Raw genomic sequence first — 19267 nt, 5'->3', positions numbered from 1 at the left:
GTGGTCGTTACTCCCTGTAGCTCTTTCCACTGAACATTATCATCTTGGCTGATCATCAGCTTGTCAGTCAAAAGGTCTTCAGTCCAGGACTTTCGTGTGAAATTACAAATAGATTGCTTCTTTTTATTTAACTGACTGTGTTTGAACATGACTTTACAACTATATGCTCCTCTCCCCACTACTATCATCTTCATAACATCTCAAAATTAAAATTGCCTCCTCCCTTTAGCGATGGCTTGCTGCTGTACGTAAAGGTTGGACAAACTTGCACATCTCAAATTCTTATATTGAAAATACTGCAGCTGCTGGAATCTTAACAGCAGAGCAGGTAGCATTTTTTTTATTCATTCATGGGATGACAGCATTGCTGGCTAGGCAGCATTTTTTGCCCATCCTGCAGTTCAGAGTCAACCACATTGCTGTGGGTCACATGTAGGCCAGACCAAGTAAGGATGGCAGTGTTCCTCCCAGATGGGTTTCGTCTGACAATTGACAATGGATTCATGGTCATCATTAGATTCTTAATTCCAGGTATTTTGTTGAATTCAAATTCCACCATCTACCATGGCGGGGTGGATTTGAACCTGGATCCCTGCAATGTTATCCAGGTTTCTGGATTTAACAGTCTAGTGATAATACCACTAGGCCATCGCCTCCCCCAGCATCTGTGAAGAGAGAGGAAAAACAATGGATGGAAGTTAATGCCCTCTCTTGCGTAACCTTGTGCTTCAAGCCAATACTGCTAACTACACATTGAGATACAAGTTTGGAGTGTCTCTGGGATGTGGAGGTCTGCACAAATGCTGTTCCTCTGGCTGCTTGCTCCTTATTATTAATCTTCAACTCCTTATATACTGCAAATCTCCTTTACTTATATCTTCATATGGTAAAATGTTTAGTTTTTTGTTTTCCTATTCATTTCTTATGTGGGCATCTCTGACAGGGCCAACATTTATTTCCTAACCCTGGTTGCTTTTGAGAAGGTGTTGGTGAGCTGCCTTCTTAAATGGCTATAGTCTATGTGGTGTAGACCCACAATGCCATGAGGGAGGGAATTCCAGGATTTTGACCCAACATACTGAATGAATGGTAACATATTTCCAAGTCAGGATGGTGAGTGGATTAGAGGGGAACTTGCACGGGTTGGTGTTCCCTTTTATCTGCTGCCCTTGTCCTTCTAGATGGAAGTGGTCATGGGTTTGGAAGATGTTGTCTTAGGATCTTTGGTGAATTTCTGCAGTGCATCTTGTAGATAGTACACACTGCTGCTACTGAATGTTGGTGGTGGAGGGAATGAATGTTTGTGGATGTGGTGCCAGTCAAGTGGGCTGGTTTACCCTGGATGGTGTCAAGCTTCTTGAGTGTTGTTGGAATTGCACTCATCCAGGCAAGTGAAGAGTGTTTCATCACACCCCTGACTTGTGCCTTGCCAGTGGTGGACAGACTTTTGGGAGTCAGGAGGTAAGTTAGTCACTGCAGTATTCTAGCTTCTGACCTGCTCTTGTAGCCACTGTATTTATACAGAATCATAAGATCATATAGGATAAAAGAGGCCCTTCAACCCATTAAGTCTGTACTGACAAAAACTACTCTAAATCTATGCTAGTCCCACATTCCAGCATTTGAACTGTAGCCTTGAATGTTATGACATCTCAAGTACTCATCCAAAAACTTCTTAAAAGGTGGTGAGGTTTCCTGCCTCAACCACCCTCCCATGCAATATATTTCAGATTCTCACTACCCTCTGGGTGAAATGAAAATTTCTTAATTTCTCTCTTAATCTCCTGCCTTTCACCTTAAAATTATGCTCCATTGTTGTTGACCTTTGAACTAATAGGAACAGCTGCTTTCTATCGACCCTGTCCAAGCCCTTCATCATCTTAAACAACTCAGTCAGGTCCTCTCTCGACCTTCTGTGCTCTAAAGAAAACAACCTGAGTTTATCCATTCTTTTTCATCATTAACCTGCTCCATCCCAGGCGACATCCTGGTAAATTTCCTCTGCACCCCATCCAGTGCAATCACAACCTTTCTAAGTGCAATAACCAGAGACTGCACACAATAGTCCAGGTGTGGCCTAACCAAAGTTCTGTACAGCTCCAACATAAGCTCCCTGCTCTTGTAATCTAGCCATAACTGATAAAGTCATGTCTCATATGCCTTCTTAAGTCCCTATTAATCTGCCCTGCTGCCATAAGGGACCTGTGGACAAGCACCCCAAGATCCCTCTGTTGCCCTGCCATTCATTGAGTTCTGTCTTGTCTTTGGAAGATACTGTCTAAGGATCGTTGGTATATTTCTGCAGTGCATCTTGTAGATAGTACACACTTTTGTACTGAGTATCAGTGGTGGAGACTGTGAATGTTTGTGGATGTGGTGGCAATCAAGTGGGCTGGTTTGCCCTGGATGGTGTCAAGTTTCTTGAGTGTTGTTGGAATTGCACTCATCCATGCCAGTGAAGAGTGTTCTTCCAAAATGCATTACCTCATACATATCAGGGTTAATTTCCATCTGCCACTGATCTGCCCATCTAAGCAATTCATCTAAATCCTGCTATGACCTAAAACCTTCTCCCTCATTGTCAAACACCAAACCAATCATTGTTATTTGCAAACTTACTTATCAACACCCCCCACATTTTCTTCTGCATCTTTTATATATACCATGAAGAATAAGGGAGCAAGAACTGATCCCTGTAGTAAGCCACTGAATACAGCCTCCAGTCATCTCAACAGCCTTCTACCATCACCCTCTGTCTCCTACCATTAAGCCAATTTTGAATCCAACTTGCCAAGGTGCCATGAATCCTGTGTGCTTTTACTTTGTTTTCATTCTCCCATGTGGCTCCTTGTCAAAGACTTTTCTGAAATCCGTATAAACAACATCAATTGGACTATCCTCATCTTCAAACCTAGTCACTTCCTCAAAAGAATCCAATCAAGTTTGTAAGGCATGACTTCCCTCTGACAAAGCCATGCTGACTATGCCTGATCAAACCTTGCCTTTCCAAGTGAAGATTAATTCTCTCCTTTAGAATTCTCCAATAGTTTCCCTACCACAGATGTTGAGACTGGCTAGTCTGTAATTTGCTGGTTTATCTCAACCACTGTCCTTCACTCCTCTGGCATATCCCCTGTGGGCCAGAGAGGAATTCGACATTTGGGTTTGTGCTCCTGTAATTGCCTCCCTCATCTCCCACTGCAGCCTGGGATACAAATCATCTAGCTGTCGGGGTCTGTCCATTTTTAAGCCTGCCAAACCCCTAATGTCTCCTTACTGCCTATGTTAAACTGCTCAAGAAACTCACAGACCTCTTCCTGAATTCTGTACCTGCATCCTTCTTCTCCAAAATGAAAACAGGAGTGACGTATTCATTTAACACCGTACCATTGTCTTCCAGTTCCACACACAGATTTCCTGCTTTCTCCCAAATGAACTCTACTCTTTTCCTGGTTATCCTCATTCCCTTGATATTCTTATTGAATATCTTGGGATTCTCCCTAATCTTACCCACCAGTGTTTTCTCATGCCCCCTCTTTGTTTTAGAACATAGAACATAGAACTGTACAGCACAGGAACCGGCCCTTCGGCCTACGATGTTGTGCTGACCATGATGCCGAATTGAACTAATCCCTTCTGCCTGCCCTTGCTCCATATCTCTCCATTCCTCGCATATTCGTGTGCTTATCTAAAAGTTCCTTAAATACCCTTATTGAATCTGCCTCCACTACCACCCCTGGCAGTGCATTCCAGACTCCCATCACTCTCTGTGGAAAAAACTTGCCCCTCACGTCTCCTTTTAATTTTTACCCCTCACCTTAAATGCATGCCCCCTAGTATAAGATATTTCAACTCTGGGAAAAAGATTCTGACCATCAACTGTTTTCCTAATTGCTTTCTTAAGTTAATGACTTTCTATACTCTATATTCTATATGGCTAGTCCAGTTCAGTTTATGGTCAATGGTAATCCACAGGACGTTGACAGTGGGGAATTTGGTGATGCTAACACCTTTGATTGTCAAGGGGTGATGAAAATTGTCTCTAATTTGAGAGTTTTCAAATACAGTTCTCTGGTGTAGTATCGAAGAACTCTTTTTTCATATGCTCATTTTAGATTGGTGTCTCCTCTCTTAGTAATATCAGAGTAATGTGATCATCTACATCATCATGATTTACTTCAGCCTCATTACATCACCAATTTTTGCCCAAGGCAAATTGGAGCATAGGGGCTGGTCTTTAATTGAACAAAACGGTTTTAGTTGGGTACCCTTCAGCTTCCATACCACTACCTCAATTAAGTCTGAGGCATAAAGGCTGCTTAACAATCTTGTGCAATCTATCCCTGTAGATTTGTCAACCTTGAGATTTGACTTATAAAATAAATTTTACTTGATTACTGTAGATGATGATGTTTACCTTAATGTCTTGCATGTAGCATAAATACTAAGGAATCTTTTGGGTTGAATGACTTATTTCTGTGCTGTAAATTCAATGTCATGTAATGTCTGACTTTTCAGGTGTGAACTATATAATAATTCTTTGTACGTTAGCATTCTCAGACACTGCTTGTACTCTCGTACAGACACTGCAGCATTGTTTCATTACTGTCAATGTAAATGTAAAATCTAGTTACAGACTGCTGTGGATTAAGTAGAACATTATACAAATGAAAGAATACAAGAAGGGATGGCTGGACAGTATTTAGAGGAGATTTATGTGGATTAAGGATTGCAGAACAGACAAGTCTCTGTGGATTATACACTGAAATTTGCTCATCTGTTACTGATTGGAATTTTTTTACATTGAAAGATTACATCTTGCTAACAGCACAAAATACCTTCCGCGAGGCTTTAAATAATTGTAAGCATGAACAGCTGCAAGATAGATCAACTGAAATAGTTGAGGTTACTTCAAGTTTCAGCTGAAGGTTTTTAAAAGAAAATCACTGAAGTAGATTGCAAAAGATAAATGTATTCATGAATTAAAGAACAGTACTAATTAACTTAAGTATGTTTCATTTCCTTCTTGGATTTCTAAGCAGGTCAACATTTATCATAGATTAAAGCCCTGAAAGTTCTCAGAAGCAATTTTATTATAGTTCATTTTGGATGAGTAAAAATTTGGAGGCACTAGTTCACAAACGTAATGATGATTATATTTCAGAAGAAACTAATTGGTTGAGAACTATAATTTAACACAAGAGATGAGGTGAAATTTTCTCTCTGAGAGAGTTGTATATCTTTGGAATTCTCTTTGTTTAAAAGTGGTGGAAGCAGAGTCTTTGAATATTTTAAGGTACAGCTACATAGATTCTTTTCCTTTCATTCATTAACAGGATGTGGGCATCACTAGGCTAGTATTTATTGTCTGTGCCCAACTGCCCACATTGATGTGGGCCAGCCCAAGTCAGGATGGCAGTTTTCCTTCTCCAAACAGCATAGTGAAGGATTCAACATTTTTTGAACAAGGGTCCTGCCCCTAAACGTTGACTTTCCTGCTCCTCTGATGCTGCCTGGCCTGTTGTGTTCCTCCAGCTCCACATCAGTATTAGTGAATCAAATTGGTTTTTACAACAATTGACAGTGGTTACACTGTTGCCAATAAGATGACTTTTCAATCCAGAATTTTATTAAATTCATATTTTACCTCTTGCCATTGAGGGATTGAACCATGTCTCCAGAACATTAACCTGGGTTTCTGGATAATTAGTCCAGTGACCTTACACCCACACCACACCACACCACCACCTCCCGATGACAAATAAAAGGATGAAAGATTATCAAGTGGGTGAGAACTTGGAGCAATAAGTTGACTCATGATCTTATAAAATATTGTAGGAGCCTCAAAAGGCTTAAAGGCCTGTTCCTCATTCAAAATGTTCATTCAACATTCATATGCATTATGTAAAACCTTTAATATTGTAAAACTTTTTATTTCAAGGTGCTTCACCGAAACTGTTATCTAACAAAATTCAACATTGAGCTTGATCAAACAGATAAATTTGAAAGAGTGTCTGAAAGTAAAAGAGAGAGGTAGAGAGGTTTAGGAAGGGAACTCCAGCATTTGAGGCTGAGGCAGCTGAAAGCATGGCTACCAATACTAGACCAATGAATATTGGGGACAATCAAGAGATCAGAATCGGAGGAACACAGAAAACATGGATATTTTTGGACTGTGGGTGGTTACAGGAGGGAGGATGTGACCATAGAGAAATTTCAAAACAAGGACAAGGATTTTAAAGGCTGACTTGAGGCCAGTTTAGTTCATCAAGTACAGGACTAAAGAAAGAACAGGACTTTGGTGCAAGTTTTTTTTATTTATTAATTTCTGTGGGATGTGGGCGTCGCTGGCTGGCCAACGTTTATTGCCCACCCCTAGCTGCCCTGTGAGAATGTGGTGGAGAGCTGTCTTCTTGAACCGCTGCAGTCCGCATGCTGTAGGTTGACCCACAATGCTATTAGGGAGGGAATTCCAGGATTTTGACCCAGTAACAGTGAAGGAACAGTGATATGGTGAGTGGCTTGGAGGAGAACTTGAAGGTGGCGGTATTCCCATATATCTGCTGCCCTTGTCCTTCTAAATGGAAATGATTGTGGGTTTGGAAGATGCTGTCTGGGGATCTTTGGTGAATTTCTGCAGGGCATCTTGTAGATTGTACACACTGCTGCCACTGAGCATCAGTGGTGGAGGGAGTGGATGTTTGCGGATGTAGTGCCAATCAAGCGGGCTGCTGTGTCCTGGATGATGTCAAGCTTCTCCAGTGTTGTTGGAGCTGCACCCATCAAGGCAAGTGGGGAGTATTCCATCAAGCTCCTGACCTGTGTCTTGTAGATGGGGATAGGCTTTGAGGAGTCAGGAGGTGAGTTACTTGCCACAGTATTCATAGCCTCTGACCTGCTGTTGTCACCGCAGAGCTTATGTGGACAGTCCAGTTGAGGTTCTGGTCAATGATAACCCCAGGATATTGACAGTGTGGGATTCAGTGATAGTAACACCATTGGGCAGTGGTTAGATTGTCTCTTATTGTTGATGGTCATAGCCTGGCATTTGTGTGGCATGAATGTTACTTAACATTTGTTAGCCCAAACCTGGATATTGTCCAGATTTTGTAGCATTTGGACATGGACTGCTTCAGTACCTGAGGAGTCTAGAGACATTCTCTAGAGAATGCCATTATATGAAAGGAGGAAGTTTTGGATGTTCTAAATTGCATTAAGGTAGACAAGTCCCCAGGGCCGGATGGGTTCTATCCCAGGTTTCTGTGAGGCAAGAGAAGAAATAGCTGGGGCATTAGCAGATATCTTCACATCCTCTTTGACCACAGGTGAGGTTCCAGAGGACTGGAGATTAGCCAATGTTGTTCCCTTGTTTAAGAAAGGAAGCAGGGATAATCCAGGAAATTATAGGGCAGTGAGTCTAACATCTGTGGTGGGGAAGCTCTTGGAGAAAATACTGAGGGACAGGATATATGCACAGTTGGAAGAAAAATGACTAGTTAGTGACAGGCAGCATGTTTTCGTACAGGGAAGATCATGTCTCACCAACCAGATCGAATTTTTTGAACAGTGACAAAGATAATTGATGAGGGAAGAGCTGTGGATATAGTTTATATGGACTTTAGTAAGGCATTTGATAAAGCCTTACATGGCAATTGGTACAAAAACTAAAATCACATGGGACTCGGAAATGGCAGATAGAGGTTAATCTGGACAAATGCGAGATGATGCATTTTGGACGCTCAAATTAAGGTGTGAATTATACTGTAAATGGCAGAACCCTTAGGAACATTAACATGCAGATGGATCTGGGTGTGCAGGTCTACAGTTCCCTAAAAGTGGCAATACAGGTGGCCAAGGTGATTAAGAACGCAGTTGGCATGCTTGCTTTCATCGGCCTGGGCATGGAGTACAAGAGTTGGCAAAACATGTTGCAGTTATGTAAAACCCTTTTTAGGCCGCATTTGGAGTATTGTGTGCAGTTTTGGTCACCACATTACCAGAAGGACGTGAAAGCTTTGGAGAGAGTGCAGAGAAGGTTCACCAGATGTTGCCTGGTCCCCAGGGCATTGGCTATGAGGAAAGGTTAAAAAAACTAGGATTGTTTTTGGAAAGACAGTGGCTGAGAGGAGACCTGTTAGAGATCTACAAAATTGTGAGAGGCACAGATAGCGTGGATAGTCAGAGGCTTTTTCCCAGGGTTGAAGTTTCAATTATAAGGGGGCACAGGTTCAAGATGAGAGGGGGAAAGTTTAAGGGAGATGTGAGAGGAAAGCTTTTCATGCAGAGAGAGTGGTAAGAGCCTGGAATGCACTGGAGGTGGAGGAAGCAGGCACGTTAGCGACATTTAAGAGGCGTCTGGATGGTTACATGAATAGGCAGAGAATAGAGGGATACGGACCAAAAAGGGAAGAAGGTATTTTTTTAGTTTAGTTGGGGCATGATGATCAGCACAGGCTTGGGAGAGCCAAGGGCCTGTTCCTGTGCGTACGTCTCTTTTGTTCTTTGGCTCTTTTGAGCCACGAATGGTACTGAATATTGTGCAATCATCGGCGAACATCCCCACTTGTGACCTTATAATGGAGGGAAGGTCATTGATAACAAAGAGAACAAAGAACAATACAGCACAGGAACAGGTCCTTCAGCCCTCCAAGTCTGCTTGAATGAAGCAGCTGAAGATGGTAGGGCTTCGGACACTACCCTGAGGAACTCCTGCGGAGATGTCCTGGAGCTGAGATAACTGACCTTCATCAACCACAACCATCTTCCTATGTGTCAGGTATGACTCCAACCACCGGAGAGTTTGCCCCCTGATACCCATTGATTCCAGTTTTGCCAGGGCTCCTTGATATCAAGGGCTGTCACTCTCACCTCACCTCTGGAATTCAGCTCTTTTGTCCATGTTTGAACCAAGGCTGTAGTGATGTCAGGAGCTGAATGGCCCTGGCAGAACCCAAACTGGGCGTCACTGAGCAGGTTATTGCTGAGCAGGTGCTGCTTGATAGCGCTGTTAGTGACACCTTCCATCACTTTACTGATGATCGAGAGGAGACTGATGGGGCAGTAATTGGTCAGATTGGATTTGTCGTGCTTTTTGTGTACAGGACATATTTGGGTAATTTTCCACATTGTCAGGTGGATGTCAGTGTTATAACTGTACTGGAACAGCTTGGCTCGGGGAGCGGCAAGTTCTGGAGCACAAGCCTTCAGTACTATTGCCGGAATGTTGTCAGGGGCCATAGCCTTTGCAGCATCCAGTGTCTTGATATCACGTGGAGTGAATCGAATTGGCTGAAGACTGGTATCTGTAATGCTGGGGATCACTGGAGAAGGCCGAGATGGATCATCCACTCGGCACTTCTGGCTGAAGATTGCTGCGAATGCTTCAGCCTTACCTTTTGCACTGATGTGCTGGGCTCTTCCATCATTGAGTTGTTTAATTGTCCACCACCATTCACGACTGGATGTGAAGTTAGGATATGAATCACAATGGTTTGGTTGAATAGAAATATAGTACATTGAAACATCTTGTGGATGCCAAAGTATGGCAATAAAAATGCAAGTTTTTCATTCTTAATGCTTATCATCCATCATTATAACATTCTTTGCAATTGCATAACTGAAAGGTTGATGCCACAGTCAAGAAAGCTGTTTGCTGCAGAGAAATATCTACTTATATATTTATATATTTATATATATATATATCTTACACATTTTACCTGGGGCCTTACAAAAGCTCCAGGCAGCTACAACATTAACCATCACCCAGCATTCTTAACAAAGAAAATAACTTACATTTATATAAGCTATGACTATGATAATACAAAGCTTTAAACTACTTCTTATGTCTCTCCTTTTGTTCCATAGATCAAATAATGCTGCACACCATTTGTTGGCAAAAATATCTTGTCCTAGCGTTCAACGAAGTTACATAGAAAATAGGAGCAGGAGTAGGCCATTCAGCCCTTCGAGCCTGCTCAGCCATTCAATATGATCATGGCTGATCATCAGTCTTCCGGTTTTCTTCCCATATCCTTCAATCCCTTTAACTCTTAAAACTTTATCTTTTTTCTTGAGAACATTCAATGTTTTACCTCAACTGCTTTCTGTGGCAGAGAATTTCACAGGCTCACTGCTCTCTGGATGAAGAAATTTCTCCTCATCTCAGTCCTAAATGGTCTACCTTGTATCCTTAGACTGGGACTCCCTGGTTCTGGACTCCCCAGTCATCAGGAACATGCCTTGCTCTCTGACAGCAGCTAAGCCAGGTAGACTTCAGCCAGATTTGGTGACCAAGGGTGAGGATGAGGTCAGAGTTTATTTGTTCTGGGAGGAATGCCTAGAATGTCACTGTAAGAGACACAATAACAATTTAACAGTGGAAGAGAGCCCCAAAATGATGTGCACGATAGTCTGCATTTCTCTACAATAAGTGGAAAATTCCTAGAATTTCTGTCATAACCATCTTGTATATAAGCAATAATTGTTTGGATATGCCTGCAGTTCAAGGTTCCAGAAAGTCCATTGCATTTTCAGAGTAACTACCAAAAATTGGCCTGTTTTTATGTATTCATGTTTAATTTGAAGCTGTCAGCATTTGTTAGTTTTCTCGTTTGGCATTTGTGGCATTTCTCTAAGCATTGAAGTTCTGCTTTTAGCAAGAAATAATGTTCATTTTTGTACCAATTAAAACCATATATGCAGCTGAACCTCTCAAAGTGGAACACCAGTTGTAAATCATCTCATGCCACTAGTTATAAACCGAACATTCCAAATATGCAGAGAATGAAAGAACTGTTGTTTCTAAACCACTGTAAGACACAGTAAATGGATCAGCTTGCTGATTATTAACAGCTATGTACACTCTAACGGACTAAACTCTGGCACAGTTACACAATTATAGGGACCAGAAAGCATAGTCATTGAATCCGACTCAATTGAATTGCTTCTGCAAGCCCCTGGTGGTAAATACTGTACAATCAGCTCGTGTGACTGGATTGTATCCTGTGTCACGTAAAGAAAGAACATACATTTGTATGACAACTCTCATGACCTCAGAATGTTGCAAGTGCTTTATAGCCAATGAATTAGTTTTAGAAGGTGTTGTGAAAGTCAGTATAGTCCAAGAGGACCATAGGCTGCATCTCATTAGAGAAAGATAAATTGGTGAGTTTAACCAGAGAGGAACCATACCTCAGGCAAGGGCAGAGGTGGAGCGTTCATGGTGATCTCAGCTGGTACATGAATTGAATCTGCACCGTTGGCATCGCTGTGCATTACAAAGCAACCATCCAGACAACTGAGCACACAGTAATGTAGGAAACACATAGGCCAATTTATGTACCATCAGGCTTTAAGCCTCACAATAAACTCTCACAAATAGCTCTCACAATAGACCAAAGTCAGAATCAATCTCCTGGTTTAAAATTTAAACAAAGCCTGACAGTTAACTGTCAGTTATCATTAATTGGGAATGATGCAACTGAAGATGGGGAATAAATGCTGGCCAAGTAGCAATGCCCACATACCATGAGGGAATTTAAAAAAACTGATATATTCACCTTGGCAAAATCTTTACCAATCAGAGTCAACTTGTCAACCAATCAACAATCTCCTTATGTACAGTCCATGCAATGTTTTTCCTATACTTTGGTAATTCTTGTGAATTGTCCTGATGAGCAATAGTATATGGTGGGTGAATGGACATTTCCCATCTCAGACAATAATTCCCTCTAATTTCTATAGTCAGACCTGTCTCTGTTCTTGAAGGTGGTCACAATTATTGCATCTCTAAGATCTCCCGGCATTGCTGAGAATGTGCAGTGGGACCTGGGCATCCTTGTGCACCAGTTGCTGAAGGTAAGCATAGAGGTGCAGCAGGTGGTAAAGAAGGCAAATGGTATGTTGGCCTTCATTGCGAGAGGTTTCGAGTACAGGAGCAGAGATGTGTTGTTGCAGTTATACAGGGCCTTGGTGAGGCCACACCCTAGAATATTGTGTGCAGTTTTGGTCTTCTTTTCCGAGGAAGGATGCTCTTGCTATCGAGGGAGTGCAGCAAAGGTTTACCAGGCTAATTCTGGGGATGGCAGGTCTGACATCTGAGGAGAGATTGACTGGGTTAGGATTGTTTTCTCTGGAGTTCAGACGAATGAGGGGGGAATCTCATAGAGATTTATAAAATTCTAATAGGACTGGACAGGGTAGATGCAGGGAGGGTATTCCCGATTGTGGTTGTGTCCAGAACCAGGGGTCACAGTGTGAGGAATTGGGGTAGATGATTTAGGACAGAGACGAGGAGATATTTCTCCACCCAAAGAGTGGTGAGCCTGTGGAATTCATTACCACAGGAAGTAGTTGATGCCAAAACATTGAATGTATTCAAGAGGCGGCTAGATATAGTACTTGGGGCAAATAGGATCAAAGGCTATGGGGAGAAAGCAGGATTAGGCTGTTGCGTTGGATGCTCAACCATGATGGTGAAGAATGGCAGAACAGGCTCAAAGGACGAAATGGCCTCCTTTGCTCCTATCTTCTATGTTTCTAGGTTTCTATGTTTCCAGACCAAAGCAAAGAGGTTATGAATTTGTGTATTTTACTGCTTCGGGGGGTTGGGGGGTGGAGTGTGATTCCCTCTGTGCTGGAGACTTTCTATTTACCAGTTGTTGGATGGCTTTTTCGACCTCATGGTGAGCTCGACCTGTGCTGAAGTGGCACAGGTAGTGAGTTGTGAGATAATGTCCAAGAGCTCTTGCATTGAAAGCTGCTTCTTGGTTGAAGAGGTCCTCAAAGTGCTTCCTCTAGTTTGTGTTGGATGCGTCTCGGTCTTTGATGCGCAACTTTCCATTTTTGGCTCTAAGTTGAGTAGGTCCCGGATAGTTGGACCATAAATGGCTTTGATTGTGTGGAGGAAGCAGTGCAATTTGTGGTTGTCAATGAATTTCTGAGTCTCCCTTGCTGTTTCCACCCACCTTTAGGTCACAGGTTCTTTGTTGCACTTTGGCCTTCAGTTGGCTGTAGGCATTTTTCCTCTCACTCGAGTTTTAGTGCAGCTGCATTTGGGATCAAGGAGATCCTGTGTCTCCTGACTGTTCTCGTTGAGCCACTCTTGGTTGAGAGACCAAGCATCTCCACAGAAGAGATGACAATGATGACTTTTAGGATGCTCATTGATCATCACCATGGCTGTGAGGCACCACCCGAATACGTCTTTTTTCTCAGTGTCTTTGAGTCCAGCAAATTGAGTCTCTTGCAGCAAAGTTTTTTCTGCCTCTGCCAGTAGGGTGGATTAGTTGGGGTCGATCAAGCAGTCATCAGCTCTGGTCGTGTTGCATGTGATGCGTACAACTTTGCAGTTCCCCACTCAAACAATGATATGGTCTATTAGGTGCCAGTGATTGGAGTTGGGGGTTGCCATGAGATCTTGTGCTTGTCCCTCTGCGGAACAGCACATTTGTTATGATGAGGTCACGCTTTCGGCACTTCATCAGTTGGAGGACTTTGTAGAAGTTTGTTTTCCCTGTGTCTTCCTTTCCAAAGGTTTGTAACCCTCCTGACTCTAGCATTGAAATCACCAGACAGAGTCAATTTGTTTCTCTTGGGAATGCGGGAGAGCAATTGGTGGAGGCTAGTGTACAATACCTCTTCTGTTTCATCCGTTGCATCTAGGCTTGGGATGTAGGCATTAATGCCTGTGATGTCCTGTTTCCAGACAAGGCTGAGCCATAGGTTCATGAAAGCTCACTTATCCCACAGAGGGGGTTCGTTGAGACATCTGACCAGTTTGATTCTGATGGCAAAGCCAACCCCAGAGAAATGATGTTCTTCTACTGGTTTGCCTTTCCTGGTTGGCATGGAGGATGGCTTTGCATGGATTCTTTTAATGTGGGCCAATTGTTGAACACCAACCACTATATGGTACTGGTGGAGTGAGGTCTTGATCCCATTGCCAGGGAAAATCTGAATGTCTGCTCTAAGACGGGGGACTAACAAACACTCATCTTCCACTAATTATTTTGGCAGTAATAATGGAGGAGATGAATGTTAAATAAACAGAGAAGTACTGCCAAAAGCTGCAACACAGAGAATTTGGGAGTCCGCATTCATAAATCACAAAAAGCCAGCATTGTAAGTTCAATAGGTAACAGGGAATGCCAATGGAATGCTGGCCTTTATTTTAAAGGGAATGGAGCATAAGAATTGGGAAGTCTTGATAAACCTATGCAAGGTACTAATCAGACCACACTTGAAATGCTGTGAACAGTTTTGAACCCCTTATCTAGAAAAACATATACTTGCATTAGAGGCAGTCCAGGTTGACCTTGGGTAATAAGAGATTTTCGTATAAGGAAATATTGAATAGGTTGATCCTGTACTCCGTGGAGTTTAGAAGAATGAGAGGTGATCTTATTGAAACATAAGAATTTTAAGGCGTTCACAGAATAGTTTCCGAGAAGTGGTTTCCGCTTAGGAGATGGTCTAACACAGACTGCATAATCTCAGAGTGGTGGGTCACCTATTTAAGAAGATGTTGAGGAGACATTTCTTCCTTCAAGGGGTAGTGAATCTGTGAATTCTTTACTGAGAGCTGTAGTTTCTTGATTAGTAAGGGGATCTAAGATTATGGGAGAAGGCAGGAGAATGGGGTTGAGAAACATATCCGCCATGATCGAATGGTGGAGCTGGCTGAATGGCCTGATTTTGCTCCTATATCTTATGGTCTGTAGAGGCTAGGCTATTAAGTATACTAAAGGCTGAGATAGATTTTTATTCAGTAAAGGCATCAAAGGTTAAGGAGAAAAAGAAGGAAAGCAGCATTGATGATCATTGAATCAGCATGAACTCATTGAATGAGCAGTGTAGCTTCGATGGGATGAGTAGCCTACCTCTACTCCTATATCTTATGGTCTTGTTTGGTATGAATGTTACTTGCCACTTGTTAGTCTAAACCTGAATACTATCCAAGTCTTACTGTGATTGGACATGTACTGTTTAAGTATCTGAGGAGTTGTGAATGGTTTGTTAACATTCTGCAATCATCAGCAATCATTCCCACTTCTCACCTTATGATGGAGGGAAGTTCATTGATTAAGCAGCTGAAGTTAAGTGAGCCGAGGACACAGCTCTGAGGAACTTGTGCTGAAATGTCCTGGAACTAAGACACCTGAACTCCAAGAGATAGTAAGAACTACAGATGCTGTAGTCAGAGATAAGATCTGAAGAAGGGTCCCGACCTGAAATGTCAACTTTCCTGCTCCTCTGATGCTGCCTGGCCTGCTTTGTTCCACCAGCTCCAAACTGTGTTATCTCTATCAACTGAACTCCAAGACCACAACCATTTTTCTGTGTGCCAGGTATGACTCCACCCATTGGAGAGTTTTTGCTCCTGGTTCCCATTGACTCCAGTTTTGCTGGGGCTTCCTGACACTACACTCAGTCAAAGGTGATATTGGTGTAAAGGGCAGTCACTCTCACCTCACTTCCGGAATTCAGCAGTTTTGTCCATGTTTGATCCTTGGTTGTAATATGAGATAATAAAGGCTGAATGGCCTCTTCCGGCTCCTGTCTCTTGTGTTCTGATTACTTACACCAGAAAGATCTTTCAATTGTTGATCTAAGCCACACCAAACAGATTCAGTATGGACTGAAATATTGTAGATAATCACTTTTAAACAAATGAACAAAAAATCATACAGAGAGACATCATGACTACACAACTTCATATTGCCTCTAGGCCCATTGCAGTCAGGCTTTGAAGATGGATTAAATTCACTCTTTCAGATAGAAAAACTTCCCACGTTATTCAAATAGACCTCATTTTCCCAGCCTGAGCTAGGTGGAAGAGCCAAGCAGATGTAGTATGTGAACACTGCCAGCTGTAGCCACCAGCAAATCTGTTACAATTGGCTACAGCTTAGATTACCTTTGAGAAGATGAAAAAAATATAGCCTTCAGCTATTGAGTAACACACATTCCATTTCACTCAACAATTCAAGATGTAACTATATAAACATTGTTTCATTTGCAATGTAGAATCATGCGCAAATGAAAAAAATGTTAGAATTGCAAATTTGTCCACATCTGAATAGGAAGAAAATGTAATTTAATGTTTCATATTGATCGCCTTACTGTACTTCATCAGGGAATTATAACATGCCACACAAAAATGAAATAAGGATAAAACAACTAATTAAGCAGAACATCGCCACCTCCATTTCATGCTAATATTTTAACAATAGGCCCAACTCTGTAGTAAATGCAGAGGATCTGATGAACTAATGATTGTCCAGTCCTGGAACATAAACCAAAGAGCATAGCAAGAACAGGTGGAGCTTTCAGTTTTAAGACGGAAGGCTGTTGTTCAATCCCTGGTTCCAGTTCTTTAAGGTAATGGTAAGAAGCTATAGTCCAGCTATGGCCGATCAGTTATGTATACCTTGAAGGTAACCACTCTACAAGCCTGAGGTAAAGTGAGGATACAGGCATCTATCCACCACTGCAGCCAGGGATTGAACCCATTATTATGCAACAACCACTAATCCTCTCAGCAGCTGAGCTGACCAACATTGGTGTCCTCTCGTCGGATCCAAAACTGAGGAGGTTCCCTTCAGTGAAAGATAAATGAATTTTATTACCTACTAACCCTAAGAAAAAATAATGAAATGCAGCACTGAACGTACACAAATGCATGCACCCACTCACACAAATGCAGGGTATGAGTTTGAAAAGGAGAGACTGTTACAGACAAGAATAAAGCTCTGCAGCATTTTTGAGTCTGAATGAAACCTGAGTCCATGAATGTTTAATTGTTGTTCTTCAGCAGTAATAAAATCTGTAGAATTCTGGTGTTCTTATTGAATGGATGTTTTACAAAAAAAAGAGAAAACTGCAGATGCTGGAAATCTGAAACAAAAACAGAAATTGCTGCAGAAACTCAGCATCTGTGGAGAGAAAGCAGAGTCAACTGTCCAAATCCAATGACCTTTCTACAGAACTCAGTAGTGTGGAGAACAGTCACTGAACCTGAAACATTGACTCTACTTTCTCTTCACTGATGTTGCCTGCCTGAGGATGTTTTATCAAGTTGCTTTTGATTGGGAAATGACTTCAGATATTGAGAGTAACATGGCAAAGAGAGAGAGAGAGAGAAAGAGACCTAGTGTTTTACTTTCTGTTCCAACGAATCTACTGCAATGGTTGAAATATAAAGTGTGTATCCGAACAAATCATACCTTACATAAGCACATCAGGATGAAACAGAATGCAGAATATAGTGTTACAGCCACAGAGAAGGTGCAGAGAAAGATCAACTGTAATGTATAAGAGGTCCAATCATAAGTCTGATAAGTGGGGAAGAAGCTGTTCTTCAGAAATCATCATCAATATATTTAGTCACTTTTTCAAAAAAAACTCAATTAACTTAAACAGAATCTCCCTCCAACAAATCCGTGCTGACTATCCCTGATCAATCCCTGCCTTTCTAAGTGTTGATTAATCCTGACCTTCATAATTCTTTCTAATAATATCTCCACCACTGATATTAGACTAACTGATCTGTACTAACCTGGTCTGCCCCTGCTGCTCATCTTGAACAAAGGAACAACATTAGCTATCCTCCAGTCATCTGGCACTTCACCTGTTGCCATCAAAATATTAAATATTTCTGCCTGGGCCCCAGTCATCTCCTCTATTGCCTCCCAAAGCAGCCTGAGATATATCTCATCAGGCCCTGGGGATTTATGCACTCTTATGCACCTGATCTGGTCATTATCACATCCCTGCTTTTTCTCCGACGCTACAACAGCCTAGAATCTGGTAGATCAAACTAACACAAATATCCACAAACTCATTAATATCAGAGGCAAATTAAGCTATCAGTTCTTCAAATTATTCTTTGAACGTCACAATCTGTGAGTAAATGTACCCTGTATCAAACAGGAGAAATTGGATAATATGTTTGCAAAGTCAAATTGATGCATTAATCAGCCAAATTGCTCACATTGCCTCAGGAAAGTCATTGGCACTCTAATTTTGAGAGAGAGAGAAATAAAGAGAAACATATCTAGTTCCAAAGACAGGCAAGTTGCCCAATGACTGATTAATGTGGAATGCATATTATTGCCAAACTCTGAGAGGTTAGCATTATACCCTGGATAAAAGAGTTAATTTATGAAGACAATTGCATAGACTAGACTTGTATTTCCTTGAACGTAGAAATTTAATATAATATAATAATTTAATATTCTGCTCCTCTTGCTCAATGTGGGAGCTCAGGAACGCAGCTGATGTCCCTGACTCCTACACGTTCAGGAAGTGTGTCCAGCTGCAGCTCTTGTTAGACCGCATGACGGCTCTGGACTCATTTTGGAGCATCCGCGATGCTGAGGAAGTTGTGGATAGCACATTTAGAAAATTGGTCACACTGCAAATTAGGATTGCTGAGGGAGAAAGGGAATGGGTGACCAAAAGGCAGAGAAAAAGCAAAAAGGCAGTGCAGGTGTCCCCTGCAGTCATCTCCCTCCAAATCAGGTATACCGTTTTGGATACTGTTGGGGGAGATGGCTCACCAGGGCAGGGAAGCAATAGCCAGGTTCATGGCACTGTGGCTGGCTCTGCTGTACAGAAGGGCAGGAAGAAGAGCGGAAGGGTTATAGTCATAGGGGATTCGATTGTAAGGGGAGTAGATAGGCGATTCTGTGGTCGAAAACGAGACTCCCGAATGGTATGTTGCCTCCCAGGTGCACGGGTCAGGGATGTCTCAGATCGACTGCAGGACATTCTGAAGGGGGAGGCTGAACAGCCAGCTGCCGTGGTGCATATAGGCACCAATGATATAGGTAATAAATGGGATGAGGTCCTACAAGCAGAATTTAGGCAGTTAGGAGCCAAGTTAAAAAGTAGGACCTCAGAGGTAGTAATCTCAGGATTGCTACTAGTGCCACATGCCAGTCAGAGTAGAAATGAAAGAATAGGCAGGATAAATGAGTGGCTTGAGAGATGGTGCAGGAGAGAGGGTTTCAGATTTTTGGGACATTGGGACCGGTTCTGGGGGAGGTGGGGGCTATTACAAATCGGACGGTCTACACCTGGGCAGGACTGGAACCAATGTCCTAGGGGCTGCTTTTGCTAATGCTGTTGGGGAGGGTTTAAACTAATGTGGCAGGGGGATGGGAACCAAATGAAGAGGTTAGTGGACAGTAAGGAGGTAGTAACTAAAGCCTGTAAGGAATTAGATAATGAAGTCAGTGTGACTAAGGGGAAGAGTAGGCAGAGA

This window comes from Rhincodon typus, chromosome 10 (genome assembly GCF_021869965.1).
Source record: "Rhincodon typus isolate 14 chromosome 10, sRhiTyp1.1, whole genome shotgun sequence".
NCBI lineage: Eukaryota > Metazoa > Chordata > Chondrichthyes > Orectolobiformes > Rhincodontidae > Rhincodon > Rhincodon typus.
Note: the sequence above shows the minus strand (reverse complement) of the source record.